The 12,047-nt window shown below is 50.8% G+C and overlaps 1 pseudogene; it reads right to left on the bottom strand.

Annotated features, from left to right (window-relative positions):
* Positions 1 to 143: 143 nt before the first annotated feature.
* Positions 144 to 3,005, bottom strand: LOC136571374 (protein Wnt-4-like; annotated as a pseudogene).
* Between the last annotated feature and the right edge of the window lie 9,042 nt (positions 3,006 to 12,047).

Below are 12,047 nucleotides of genomic sequence, written 5' to 3'. Positions count from 1 at the left end.
AAGGCATTTCTTGCCATGTCCAGAGACTGGGGAGGGACCAGAGACAGGGACTCTCCAGATCCCAAACGCAGCATGTGGGCAAGAAGCTTTTGTGTGCACTTTGCTTTCCACTTCGGCTGGGTTTTTTCCCCAAGTTTCGTGGTTTATTTGGCCTGTGTCCTCCAACCCTCCACCCGGAAAAATAATTCAAATCGCCAACAGCCCACGGCGGCTGGCGGGAGGCTGCGGGGGGAGCACACGGGAGCTGATGGCACCCCTGGGCATCGACCCTGAGGGACTCACCTGAGCACCTCCACGGAGTGCCGGCCCTGCTTGCACTTGATGGAGCAGCAGCAGCGGAATTGCAGCTGCAGCGCTCCCGCACCTCGGCCCGGGCCGGCCCTGCCGCAGCACCGGAGCTCGCAGCGGTCCCTGGCCGGCCATGTCCCCTTGCACTGTGGGCCCGAGGTGCCGAGGGTGCCGTGCCGAGGGTCCCGCTCGCACGAGTCCGGGCTGGCCCACAGGTAGAGCAGGCCGTGAGCCGTGTAGGGCTTGAAGCGAGAGCTCCTGGGCACCAGGAGCTGGCGGGAACCCACCCTCTTCGGGAAAACCTCTGTTGCCCCCTCAGACTCTTCCTTGAGGACGTTGCCCACGTGGCAAAGGGAGGCAGGAGCTTCCAGCAGGCTGGCACCTGGCAGGAGCCCGACACGCCATGGCACTTGCACTCCACCTTCATGTGGGCCAGGAGAGCCTGAGGAGCAGGAGGCAGATGCCAGCCCGACCAGGGACACCATTCCCAACACCTCCCTCCCATGTGCTGCTGTTCTCCCAACAATCTGCCCATGGGGCTGGAGATCAGGGGCGGGAAGGGGAAGGGGAAGGGCAAAAGTGTCTTTTTAATCCAGGCCAATATGAACAGAAGGAGATCCACTCTGTGGGAAACAAGATGGTTTGGGTCTGTAAGATAAATCCCTGAGGCAGAGAGAGGGATGGGGAGCTGTTCTGGCCTGCAGGGCTGTGGGGAAGGGAACAGATCTGGCCAGAAGTGGAGGATGTTCAAGGGACCAGATCTGGCCAGAGGTGGAGGACATTCAAGGGACCAAGATCTGACTGCGGCCGCTGCAGACGTCTGTCTTTATTGAAGAGAGGCTGGAGGGGCAGGGAAGCCCTTCAGAACAGAACAGAGTAAATTATTTCCTGAATCATAGCTGGGGTCTGTGCAGAAAAGGAGACTGCACAGAATTGAGTAGGGGAGGCTGGGACCCCCCTCCACACAGGCAGGTGCCAGCTCAGGGTAATCAGGACAGTGCTGGGCTAGGAAAGGCAGCAGGATGCAGACTCCTCTGGGAGCCCTGGCTGCCCTGAAGTGCCTGTTGAGGTGTGGGGGCTGGACTGAGCTGTGCTGAGCCAGGAGAAGTCCCTGCAGCCAGGCTGGCTCCCAGCCTTGCTCCTGCCCTTACCTTCCCCCAGTCTCATTGTTGTGCAGGTTCATGGCGCTCGGCTGGAGGAAACACCACGGCTCCTCTTAGGGCTGCCCACGAAGGCCTGAGAGAAGGCAGTCCCATAAAACAGGTTATCAGAGCAGCCTGACCACTGGAAACCTGCAGAGGGAAAGCAGCCTTGTGACAAGGAAAGAGAAGCCCTGAGAGGATCTCCCAAAGGCCTGTGGAGAATGAAAGCATCTTTTTTCTGGCCTGTCTCCCCCACGGACCCTCCCCTCTGCCACCTGCTCCCTGCCACCCCCTTCTTCCTTCACCTTCAGGGCTGACTCCTCGGACACTGTGGTCGCAGCCGTACCATCATGAGGGATGATATCCCTGTGCAGCTCCCCTCGGCTGCAGGCACGGCTCACAGCAAAAGCAGTGCCGGCAGCGGTGGATGTAAGGAGACTCCCATGTGCCTGCAGTGGGACAAGCAATGGCACCAGTCTGCAGAGGGCAAAGGCACTTATGGGGCAGAGTGTGAGAAAAGAGGCTGTTACTGCATGCAGGAAGGATGCCTTCAGATGGAGACTGCTCGAGAGAGATATATGTCAGGAAGTTCGCCCTGTGCAGCTGCTCCCAAGGCTGGGAGTCAGTCAGTGACATGGCTCTGTGGCAGAGTGGCTGGCAGGGTCAGGGAGAAATTTACCAGTCTGCTGGTAAATTTACTAGAACTGGTACCTAGGATGGTCCAATAGGACCAAAAAGCAAATCTGGCCAAATGGGAAGAAGTTTATCCAGAATGCTAATGTGGAAGAAGGACAGGCCACTCTGGGGATGGGTCCAGTGCAACACTAGCCCAGGAAAGGCTGATGTGTCAAGGGGACAGTGGGCATACTGGAGGGACACCATGCCAAGCCTGCCCTCGCTGACCTTGCATGGTGGCCTTGCTGAAGACAGCCCCTGCAGCCCCTGCAGGGTGGAGCAGTTCCAGCGGCGAGAATGAAACTGGCACTGGCACTCAAGGACTCCTTGCCTCGCTTCACCGCCTCCATGTCTTCACCGCCTCCATGGCTTCACTGGCTCCATGGTTTCCACCTGCCACCAGCAAACACTGACCTGCTCCTCCTCCAGCCCCGTCAGGCCATCACAGCCCCTGGGGTCCCAGAGGACTGCCTGGAGGGAAGTCTGCTGGGCCAGGGAGCTGTGTGGCAGGGCAGAGGTTCAGTTGCAGATGGGCTAGAGCCAGGGCCTTACCTCTGCAGGACTAACACTCTCTAGCCATGTCTTAGAGCAGAAATGGGGCAGGGAAATGGGCTGTGGCCATGTTGTCTGTGAATTGGACATTTTTGCTGCTCATTCTGGTCTGCACCTCTTCAGCCTTACCATCCCTCTCCTCCCATGCTCCAAGAGATGCCCCTTCTGCTTTTTGGTTGCCCTGATTCCTTCTTCCATCCTGTTCTCAACCTATTTTCTCTGGAGACATCAGCTCCCTAGGTGGCTTTCCAACCCAGACAATCCAAGCACAAAGCATGCTTACAGCCAGGTCACGGCAGCGACGTGCTGCACGTGGATCAGCATCAGATACAGCCACACCAGCTCCATCCTGTCCCTGCCAAAACTTCACTACCTTCAACTCCAGCGCTGCAGCTCCTGAATCCCCTCCTGTGGTTTTCCACAGCCTCTGCCCAACAGCAGCTTTCACAGCAGCTCCAGCCCAGCACTCCAAAGCAGGGGTAGCCCCAGCCCTGGGCAGTGTCTGTGGGCTGTCCAGGTGTGCCTGCCAGCATCAGAGACCCTGTGGCCTGCAGAGCCCTGCTGGGTTGGCCCTGAGAAGTCATCCACACCCATGCTACAGCCTGGGCAGCATGGTGGGAGAGCTCTGAGCTGGGGCTCTGGGGTGGGCATCCATCACAGGGAGCTCACATGGGTGGGGACAGTGTCTGTGTCACACCCGTGGCCTGTGCCACGGTCTCATCTCTGTCAGGAGATGAGGTGGTTGTCTTCCTCCAGAGTCCAGTCACTTCTTCAGCAGGAGGCAGCCCAAGACCCGCTCAGCAGCAGACAGAGCCTTCTGCACAAGAAGAACCAGAGGCACCAAGCAGCTGTTGTTAGACCCACCAGCTCGTCACTGCTTTGTCACCAAACCTTTTGGGGACACAGAGTTTCCCTGCAGTGACAGCTCATGGGAGCAGAGAGGGGAAGACCTGCTGCTTCCCTCATCCACATCCACTGTTCTTGAAGACACTCCCTCATCTGCCTCCTCCAGGCTGGAGATTGTTCTTTCTACCCTGCAGCCCACACAGCTACAGCAAACAGACACAGCCCAGCTGCTCCCTGCCTCTCTTAACTCTTTCCCTGGCAGGTCTCCTTTCACCTCCCTCATTTTCTTTCCCATGGACTGTCTTTTCCCAAGATCAGCCCTTGCCCTTCTCCTAGGAGGCACAGCAAGGTGGCTGCCCCCCTTCTCATTGGGTACGCCTTTCCTAGGAGCCCCTGGGAGCCCAGGAAAGTGTGAGCTGTGTGACCAGGGAGCTGAAATGTCCCGGGACAACGACTGCCATTACCCCAGCCAACCTGGGAAGTGCCAGCTGTTCCCACTGCCTGGAAGGTAAAACTCCTCTGCAGCCATAGGTTTCTGCTTTTCCTGTCTGAATCATTCAGAAAGTGAAGCAGGGCTGTTCTGGCCGTGTTGTGCTTTTTCCATAAAGGGATTCACCCCTTTGCTCTGCTCTCCCACAGTTTGCTGCACAAAGAAGTCTGAAGAGCACTGTGGTTTATCAGTCATCCTTTCAGACCTGAGCAGCCTCTCTCTTGTAGTGTGCATTCCACCTCTTTCCTTGCCTTCCTGGCTCCCTGTATCCTTCCTCCTGCCGGGTCCTTGCTCCTGCTTTCTGGAGCCAGCACTGCGGGGTGGCAGGCATGTTGGGATTTGCAGCATCAGGGTGTAGCCTCCAACACACACCCCAGTAATCTGGTCTTACCTGCTGCTCGCTCAGACAGCGGTGAGGAAACGCTGGGGGTTGAGCTGCTCTTCCCCACAAGCTGAGGCTCCAGGAGACAGCGAGGGGCAGATGTGTGAGCCCACCCTGCTGAGGGGACACAGAGCTCGTGGGCTGAGGCACCGAGATCCAGGGAGGTGAGTGAATTTGGCTGGTGAGGATGCTGTGGGGCTCATGGACTGGGCTGGGTGCCGTTGTGTCCTTGTCTTCTCATACATGGAAAAGTCAGGACTGCCGGGCTCAGCCAGGTCTGTGCTCATGTGTGTGAGGGGTGAGGGCTGCAGAGGAGGGGGGAGTTCCCACAGAATGTGTCAGACACTCCTTAGGCAAAGGACACCCCCGTGGCATATCTGCAAGCCTTTATCAGTAGCAACACCTTGATGGGAACTGAGGAGACACAAAAAGCCACAAGAACAAAGATCCCAGCAACTAGCAAGTGAGAAAAGGGGTCTGGTTAAAAAAGAGAGGCACTGAAAAGAAGCAGCTCAGTGGTTCGGGTGCTATTGTGCCCTCCAAGGATTTATGAGCAGCAGGAGCATATATATCCCTTGCTGTGTCATTCCCTGAATGAGGAGTCACTACCAGCAGAACAAGGGAGGCAGGGAATGAGAAAATCAAACAGCAGCAGGCAAGGGCTGCAGAGAAAGGGAGCCCACAGCAACTTCCCAGGGCAGCTGTTCTTGGGGCAGGACAAGAGTGGGATCAGGAGTGTCGCCATGACTTGTGTCTTCTTCCAGGTGTGCTGAGACTGGCAAAGCAGAAATAGGACCCGAAGCAACAGAGTGCCAGATGGGCTCTGCACAAGGGCAGCTCCCTTCCCAGCTACACGTGGCAGTGCCAGGTCACAGATGTGCTGGTAAATCAGCCCTTGTACTTTCATAGCACTGTGCCTCCTGTAGCCTTGAACACCAGGGACTGAGGTTTGTGGCAAACATGCCTTTGCTTGCCACAGATAATGACACCTCTCCAGAGCCTGGTTCTTTCTGGGATCCTGCCACATGCCAGTGGTGCACAGCTTGGCCCCCGGGCAGGAGTTCAATCCCAAAGCCCCCTAGCCCATGGGAGTGACAGGACTCCAAGTCTTTGTGCAGGCTAGCAATTAAATCAACTTGGCTCTCACTTCCCATATTTCACTTCTACCTCCTGTTTAGCAGTATTTTGGGGAGAGGGATGTTTTATTTCCCCTCTGTCAGTCCTGGGGGTGGCTGAGTTAGCAAGACAAGCAAATATTTGGCACTATGACCCAGGGCAGGTCTCCTGAGTTGCAAGGACACCTGGGTACTGCTTCTTTCATGATTGCATTTGCTGTTGTAGGATGTGGTTTAGCTTATCAGCCCTTGATAACAAAGTTCATGCTTTGTAGCCAGGCAGAAGTGCATCAGGAAGTGAGAAAGGAGAAGAGACAAACTGCAGCATGCCAGATGTAGAATCAGCCACAGCGCGGTAGGGGCCAGCTGTGATTTGGATGAAGATTTGCCCGGTTCTGTTTTGATCCAAGCTGCTTTGCGGGTTTGGGGCCCAGACCGAGACCTCTGCAAGAGGCAGCAATCACCAAGCTCCAACCAGCCAGCATCCACACTTGGCTCTTCTCCAGCAGTGAGGTAAGGCAGGGGAACATCTGGAGAGCCGGCTGGGCTGGCACCTCGGGCACGGGTCCCCGTGAGCTGCTCTGTGTGTGCTGCCAGCCTGGCCGTGGGGCACTGGGGGACATCTGCCCCTTGTCAGTGGCCCCATGGGCCAGGAGGTGCAAGGCACGTCTCTGTATTTATTCAAACTGAGGCTTTCCCTGGGAGCCTGTGATACTAAAAGCAGGGGCAGCCTGCAGAGCTTACTTGCCAAGGTGCCCCACATGGGAGCCCTCTTCCACGGGACCCTCAGGAGATAAGGAGGGGTAGCATCTCTAAGGAGGAGGCAATAGCTGTGTGATCAAACCTCATGAGTTAAATACAGAGGTCTCAGCTTTTGTATCATGTATCTCTCTTTAAAAACAAGCTATCCTAAGACTTGAATGTCTTTAAGGTCCTAATCATCACAAAAATCTAATTTCTTGAGTAGAAAAAAAAAAGATGAAAAGTGGGGCTTAAATATCACCTACAGCAGGTAAAAAGCACCCTGATTTATTTAAAAAATATATCTCCAATTTCTAGAGTAAAATCAGGTATGTCTTCTGAGGTTTGACACATTTTTGTTGTTTCCTCTTTGATTTCAGAATAAGTAAGCGAGCTCATACAGTTTGAGTTCTGCACCCCAAGGCCACATTGGCTCTCTGCATTCTCACAGGAGCCCCAAAACTCCCCATGGTTTTAGTGACAAGCCACTAACAGAAACACTGACCCTGCAGCATCCTCATCAGTATTTTTCCAGCTCTCTTTCTCCACCTCATCTTTTTTCTCAGCCCCATACTCAGATTCTTCATAATTTTTGTGGTGCTTGGAGGCAGTGACTCCTAGTAAGACAGTGAGACAGGAGAGAGAGGATTCCCAGGACCAGGCAGCAAGATGCCAGGCACACATCCCATCTCAGGGCATGCCTGCCTGTTCTGGACCTAAAGTACATTTAGGGCTTCTCACCCACTGAAAAAAAAATCAAAATCCTGTGGATTTTGGAAGTCACAGTCTTGGAAGTTGATGGCATTCAGGGGCTCAGATTGAAGAGGAAGAAAAATGCTTCCTCCACCTCCTGGGACACATAAGGTCAGCGACCAAAGAGAAGGTTTCTTCAGGATTTATAGAGAGCATCTTGTTGTGAGGAGGGGGATTATTCAGCTGTGGTACTACTGCCTCCTTACACAGCTGGTGGCTTGAGATCTCTTGGCAGCTTTTGTGCAGAGCAATGAGTACTTGGGCTTCTTTTAGAGGCAGCCACAAGGAATGTGCCTTTTGACTCTCTGACATTAACCAGAATGGATAATTGGTCTCCCTGCTGCCAGCCTGCTTTACCTACCCATAGCTTTCCTTTTTAGAGAGGGACAGTCAAAGCAGGACCTCCAAAGCTCGCTGGAGAAACTCTCCACACCCCCAACTTTATCTTCGCAATGACTGTGTCTGCATGCATCTTGTTTCTCATGTGTATCTGTTTTGGCAAGTCTGAGACTACCAGCTTAGCTTCCATACCGACACAATAGCAGACTCTTTCTTCTATGTTTCCATCTACCCACGAAAAAAAATCCCCTCAAAACCCCAATCTATTTTCTGCTCTCAGCAATCTTTGCTGCCAGTTCAGAACTGTGCTGTTCAGCATCTTGAAGGCTGAAAGGCTAGAGTATGTAAGGAAAGACAACTCAGAGAAGAAAGAAAACCTGATGGTGGGCAAAAAAATGAAGAGGTTTCTTTCATTGGTATTCATGTCATGAAAGCCTGGGAGATTTCCACAGCAGAAACTTTCTTTATGGGAAGTTCATAAAAGGACTGTCTCTGGTCCAAACAGTAGCAGGATCAACCATGGAGCAGCGAGATGAACTCAACAGGGTCTAAAACCACATGCCTCCTACCCCAGAGGTCTGAGAATAACTGAAGGGTGGAAGACCTGACTAATTGTGCCATAGAAACCTTTGCTTAAAACAGCTCTTAAAGGCAGACTCAATTTAAGAAAAGGCTTTGGGGGGGGTTTCAGACCAGGGAGCTTGATGGTTTTACTGAACAAATTAGTAGAAGCTATAATAAAGAAAAAATCGATTGGCATGCGGTCACATCTAATTACTGGGGAAAAGTCATGATGGCTTTTATAAAGAGATGCTGTTCCCACAGTTCTTCCTTAAAGGGCTCAATAAGCATGTGAACAGTGGCCCATGTGGATTTCCAGAAGGCTTTCAAAGGCAGTCTCACCAATGGCACTTAAAAAAAATTAAAGAAAATGTTCCTACTTGGATAAAAAATGCCTAAAAGAAGAGACAGAGAATGAAGGTAGATGGTTGTTTTTCTCAGTGGAGTTGTCAGACACCTGTGCTGGGGTGTTTGACTTATTCATGAGGGATGAATAATAAAATAACAAATCTGTTGGAGACATAAAATTATTCAAGTTTAAAAAGATGAGGTTTGGCTGCGAAGAACTGCAGAGCTTAAGAGAAGTGTGAGTGACTGGACTTACACTAACAGCTGAAATTTTATCTAGTGAAGTGATGGGAAAAAGCAAACTGAACTGGCCATTACCACTTGCAAATGAGATCTACACCTACGCAGCTCAGTGCATCCACATTATCAGCACTGTGTGTTTTCAGCACCCCAGCACAGGGATCACAGAGGCTGCAGCAGAAGTGGAAAAGTGCTGAGAAGGGCAACAAGGATGTTCAAAAGTATAGAACAGCTTCTCTGCAAGGAAAAACTATGAAGACAAGCACCCTTTAGCCTAAAAACAACAACAAAAAAAAAAGTTGCTGAGTGGAAATATGGAGATGTTTATAGTATTATAGTATTATCAGCCATGAAGTGAAGGTAGATAGGGATGGATTTTGCCCTGTCTGTTCCAGCACTAAAGCTAAGAATTGAATCTAGCAGATGATGAATCAGAGATGGGTACATGGAAGTGATTCTTCACCTGAGGCACAAGTAAGCTGTGGAACTCCTTGGCACTCCTGGCACTGGATAATGTACATGGTAAATTTTACATCACCTCAGAAAAGGACTGAAAAAACCCCAATGAAATAGAAGTTCCCTGAGGACTACTGACAACTAGGTCACCTATGGCTCAAGAAATTCCTGGGCTACAATTTGTGCAGGAAGCAGGAAGACAACTTGAGGCAGTGTAACTACATGACTGTACTGTTCTTAACATAATCCCTTCACCATCCACAATTTGAGACGGAATATTAGAGGTAGAAAGCCTGACACAGCAGGGACTGTGCTTACATATTATAATCTCTAGATCTTCTAATTGAATACCTCAGGAAAGCTTGAAAAAACATATTGTCTGTAGAGATAAGTCGTTTTCACCTGACATCTGGCTGGTCTGAGTACATGTGTTACAGCAGGTCATGGTCACTCACTAAGTCACAATCTCAGTAACTTTGTTTCCATCAAGATAAAGGTCTGACCAGTCTGCAATTCATTTCAGTGTTTTGGCTCTAGCAAAAGCTGACATATTCTCCTAGAATTATAGACTCAGAGAATATGCTGAGTTGGAAGGGACCCATCAGGATCATCAAGGATCATCAAGTCCAACTCCTGGCTCTGCACAGGACATCCCAAGAATCACACCATGTGCCTGAGAGCATTGTCTTCTTGAATTCTGTCAGGCTTGGTGCTGTGACCACTGCCCTGGAGAGCCTGTTCCAGTGCCCAGCCACCCTCTGGGTGAAGAACCTTTTCTAATGTCCAACCTAAACCTCCCCTGATACAACTTCAGGCCATTTCCTGAGGTCCTGTCAGTGGTCACCACAGAGAAGAGATCAGTGCCTGCCCCTCCTCTTCCCCTCTCAAGGTAGTTATAGACCACAACAAGGTCTCTCCTCAGTCTCCTCTTCTCCAAGCAGAACAGACCAAGTGACCTCAGCCACTCCTCATACAGTTTCCCCTCAAGGTCCTTCACCATCCTCATGGCCCTCCTTTGCACATTCTCTATCAGCTCAGTGTCTTTTTTATAGTGCCCAAAACTGCACACAGGACTCAAGGTGAGGCTGCACCACTGCAAAGCAGAGCAGGACAATCACCTCCTTTGACCACTGACGATGCTCCTCCTTGAGATTCTTGAAGCATGAAACATTTCTCTTGAAACCAACAACATTCTTGCACTCTTGCCTTGTCATCTTATCTTATACTCCAAGCTTGCACAAGAATTCATGCAAAGTATTCATCCACCAGGAAGGGTAGAATCCACTCAGATATAGTTTGATAAACCAGTAGAAGCTTCTCTAAGAAACCTGTTTTGGTGATGGACCTGCACAACAACACAAAAGGATGGGAAGTTGGTAGCTGTCTACGCTCTTGTATTAGGTTTCCACTTCCATTGTCTAACCTGTTGTTACTAGAATGATTCTCTTCCTCTCTGTGAGGTCAGCACACGCTTCTGTCTGCAGCAGATTCTCTCTGGATCTGTGCTTTGCCACACAATGCCATCCAGAAGGTCTGACATGCCTGACATGCCCGTCAAGTTGCTGTGTAATATCAACCCCATGTAAAGATATTCTCTAGACAGAAAATTCTACTTTCCTTCTAAAGTAAATCACAATCTACATGGACTCTTATGAGGGAGTCCCTGTTTGACCCCTGCAAACAACTGTGGGGAACTGTGTCCCATCAATCCCTGCTCCAGTGGGAGTCCCTTCCACAGAGTGCAGTCCTTCAGGAACAGAGTGCTCCAACATGGGCTCACCATGGTCTTCTCCGGGGCAACAGGGGAATCTTTGCTCCAGTGCCTGGAGCACCTCATCCCCTCCTTCTTCACTGAGCTTGGTGTCTGCAGCAGGGCTGTTTCTATCACATATTCTCACTTCCCTTCCCTGCCTGCAATTGCTATCTTACAATAACTTTTTCCCTTTAATTATCCCAGAGGTGCTACCACCATTGCTGATGGGCTCAGCCTTGGCCAGTGGCAGGTCCCTCCTGGCACTAGCTATATCAGGCACAGAGGAAATTCCTGGCACACTCTCACAGAACCACACCTATAGCCCTCCCAGCTGCCAAAAACCTTGCCATGCAAACCCCAGTGCTGCTGTTATATCACCTGGAGCCTTCTCTTGTCCAGCTGAACAAGACCAGTTCCCTCAGCAACTCCTCCTGGCACAAGTGCTCCAGCCCCCCAGACCACTTTGGTGGCCTTCCACTGGGCTCACTCCAGCTGATCAGTGTTTGGACAATGCTGCTAGTTAGTACCTAGAGTGGTCACTAGCCTCACACTGCTTTGAAGTCATGTTTGTCCACATGAATCCCATTAATTTCTCCACATGAATCCCATGGCACTTCCTTTTTTATTGTGCTCCCCTCCACGGCCGTGCTGCTCTGCGTTTCTGGGACATTCAAGCAGCAGAATGAGGACATACAATCCAAATAAGCAGCACTGGTCCCATGCAAGTAAGGACACCAAAGGAACTGTATGAATGTAAGAACCATAAAGAACTCAAAGTCACTGGAACTGAGGTCTGTGTGTGTTGTTTTACGTAAGAAAAGGAGCTTGGGTGGAGTCAGGTCTAACTGTAATTTTTTTTTATCTGAAGTGGATGTACAAAGTCCTTTTTCTCTGATATAAAACAGTACTGTCCCATTTTTATTTTAAGTTCCTTCCAGTCGGCATTTTTCCTTCAAAACACTGCTCTCTTCTTCTTTCTCTTTCTCTGGAGCTGCCTCAACTACTTTCCCTGTGTGCTTGTGGTGTCCCTTTCTTGTATTCATGTGCTCTCAGCAGATCAAAGCAAAGTGCATTCTCTGGGGCTGAGTGATAAATGATTCTGTACAACAACCACTTTATCTGTGCTCTGTCTTCTTCTGCCATGTAATTACTCACTTTTCTAGTGTCCATTTTCCCTCGTCTTTTGGTTTCTTTGTGAGTTTTTGCTGCAGAAGCTACCATGGTGGGATTTTAACATTTCAAGAGATTTCCTCTTCTAATTTAAACTCTTTTGTTTTGGTCTTTCACTCTGACCAGGAATTGTATTGACAGCTTGCAATGATCCTCCATCACCTTGTCACCTCATAACCACTGGAAAGAATTGCTG

This window comes from Molothrus aeneus, chromosome 2 (genome assembly GCF_037042795.1).
Source record: "Molothrus aeneus isolate 106 chromosome 2, BPBGC_Maene_1.0, whole genome shotgun sequence".
In the NCBI taxonomy this organism is placed as follows: Eukaryota; Metazoa; Chordata; class Aves; order Passeriformes; family Icteridae; genus Molothrus; species Molothrus aeneus.
This window is presented reverse-complemented; position numbering and strand designations above follow the sequence as displayed.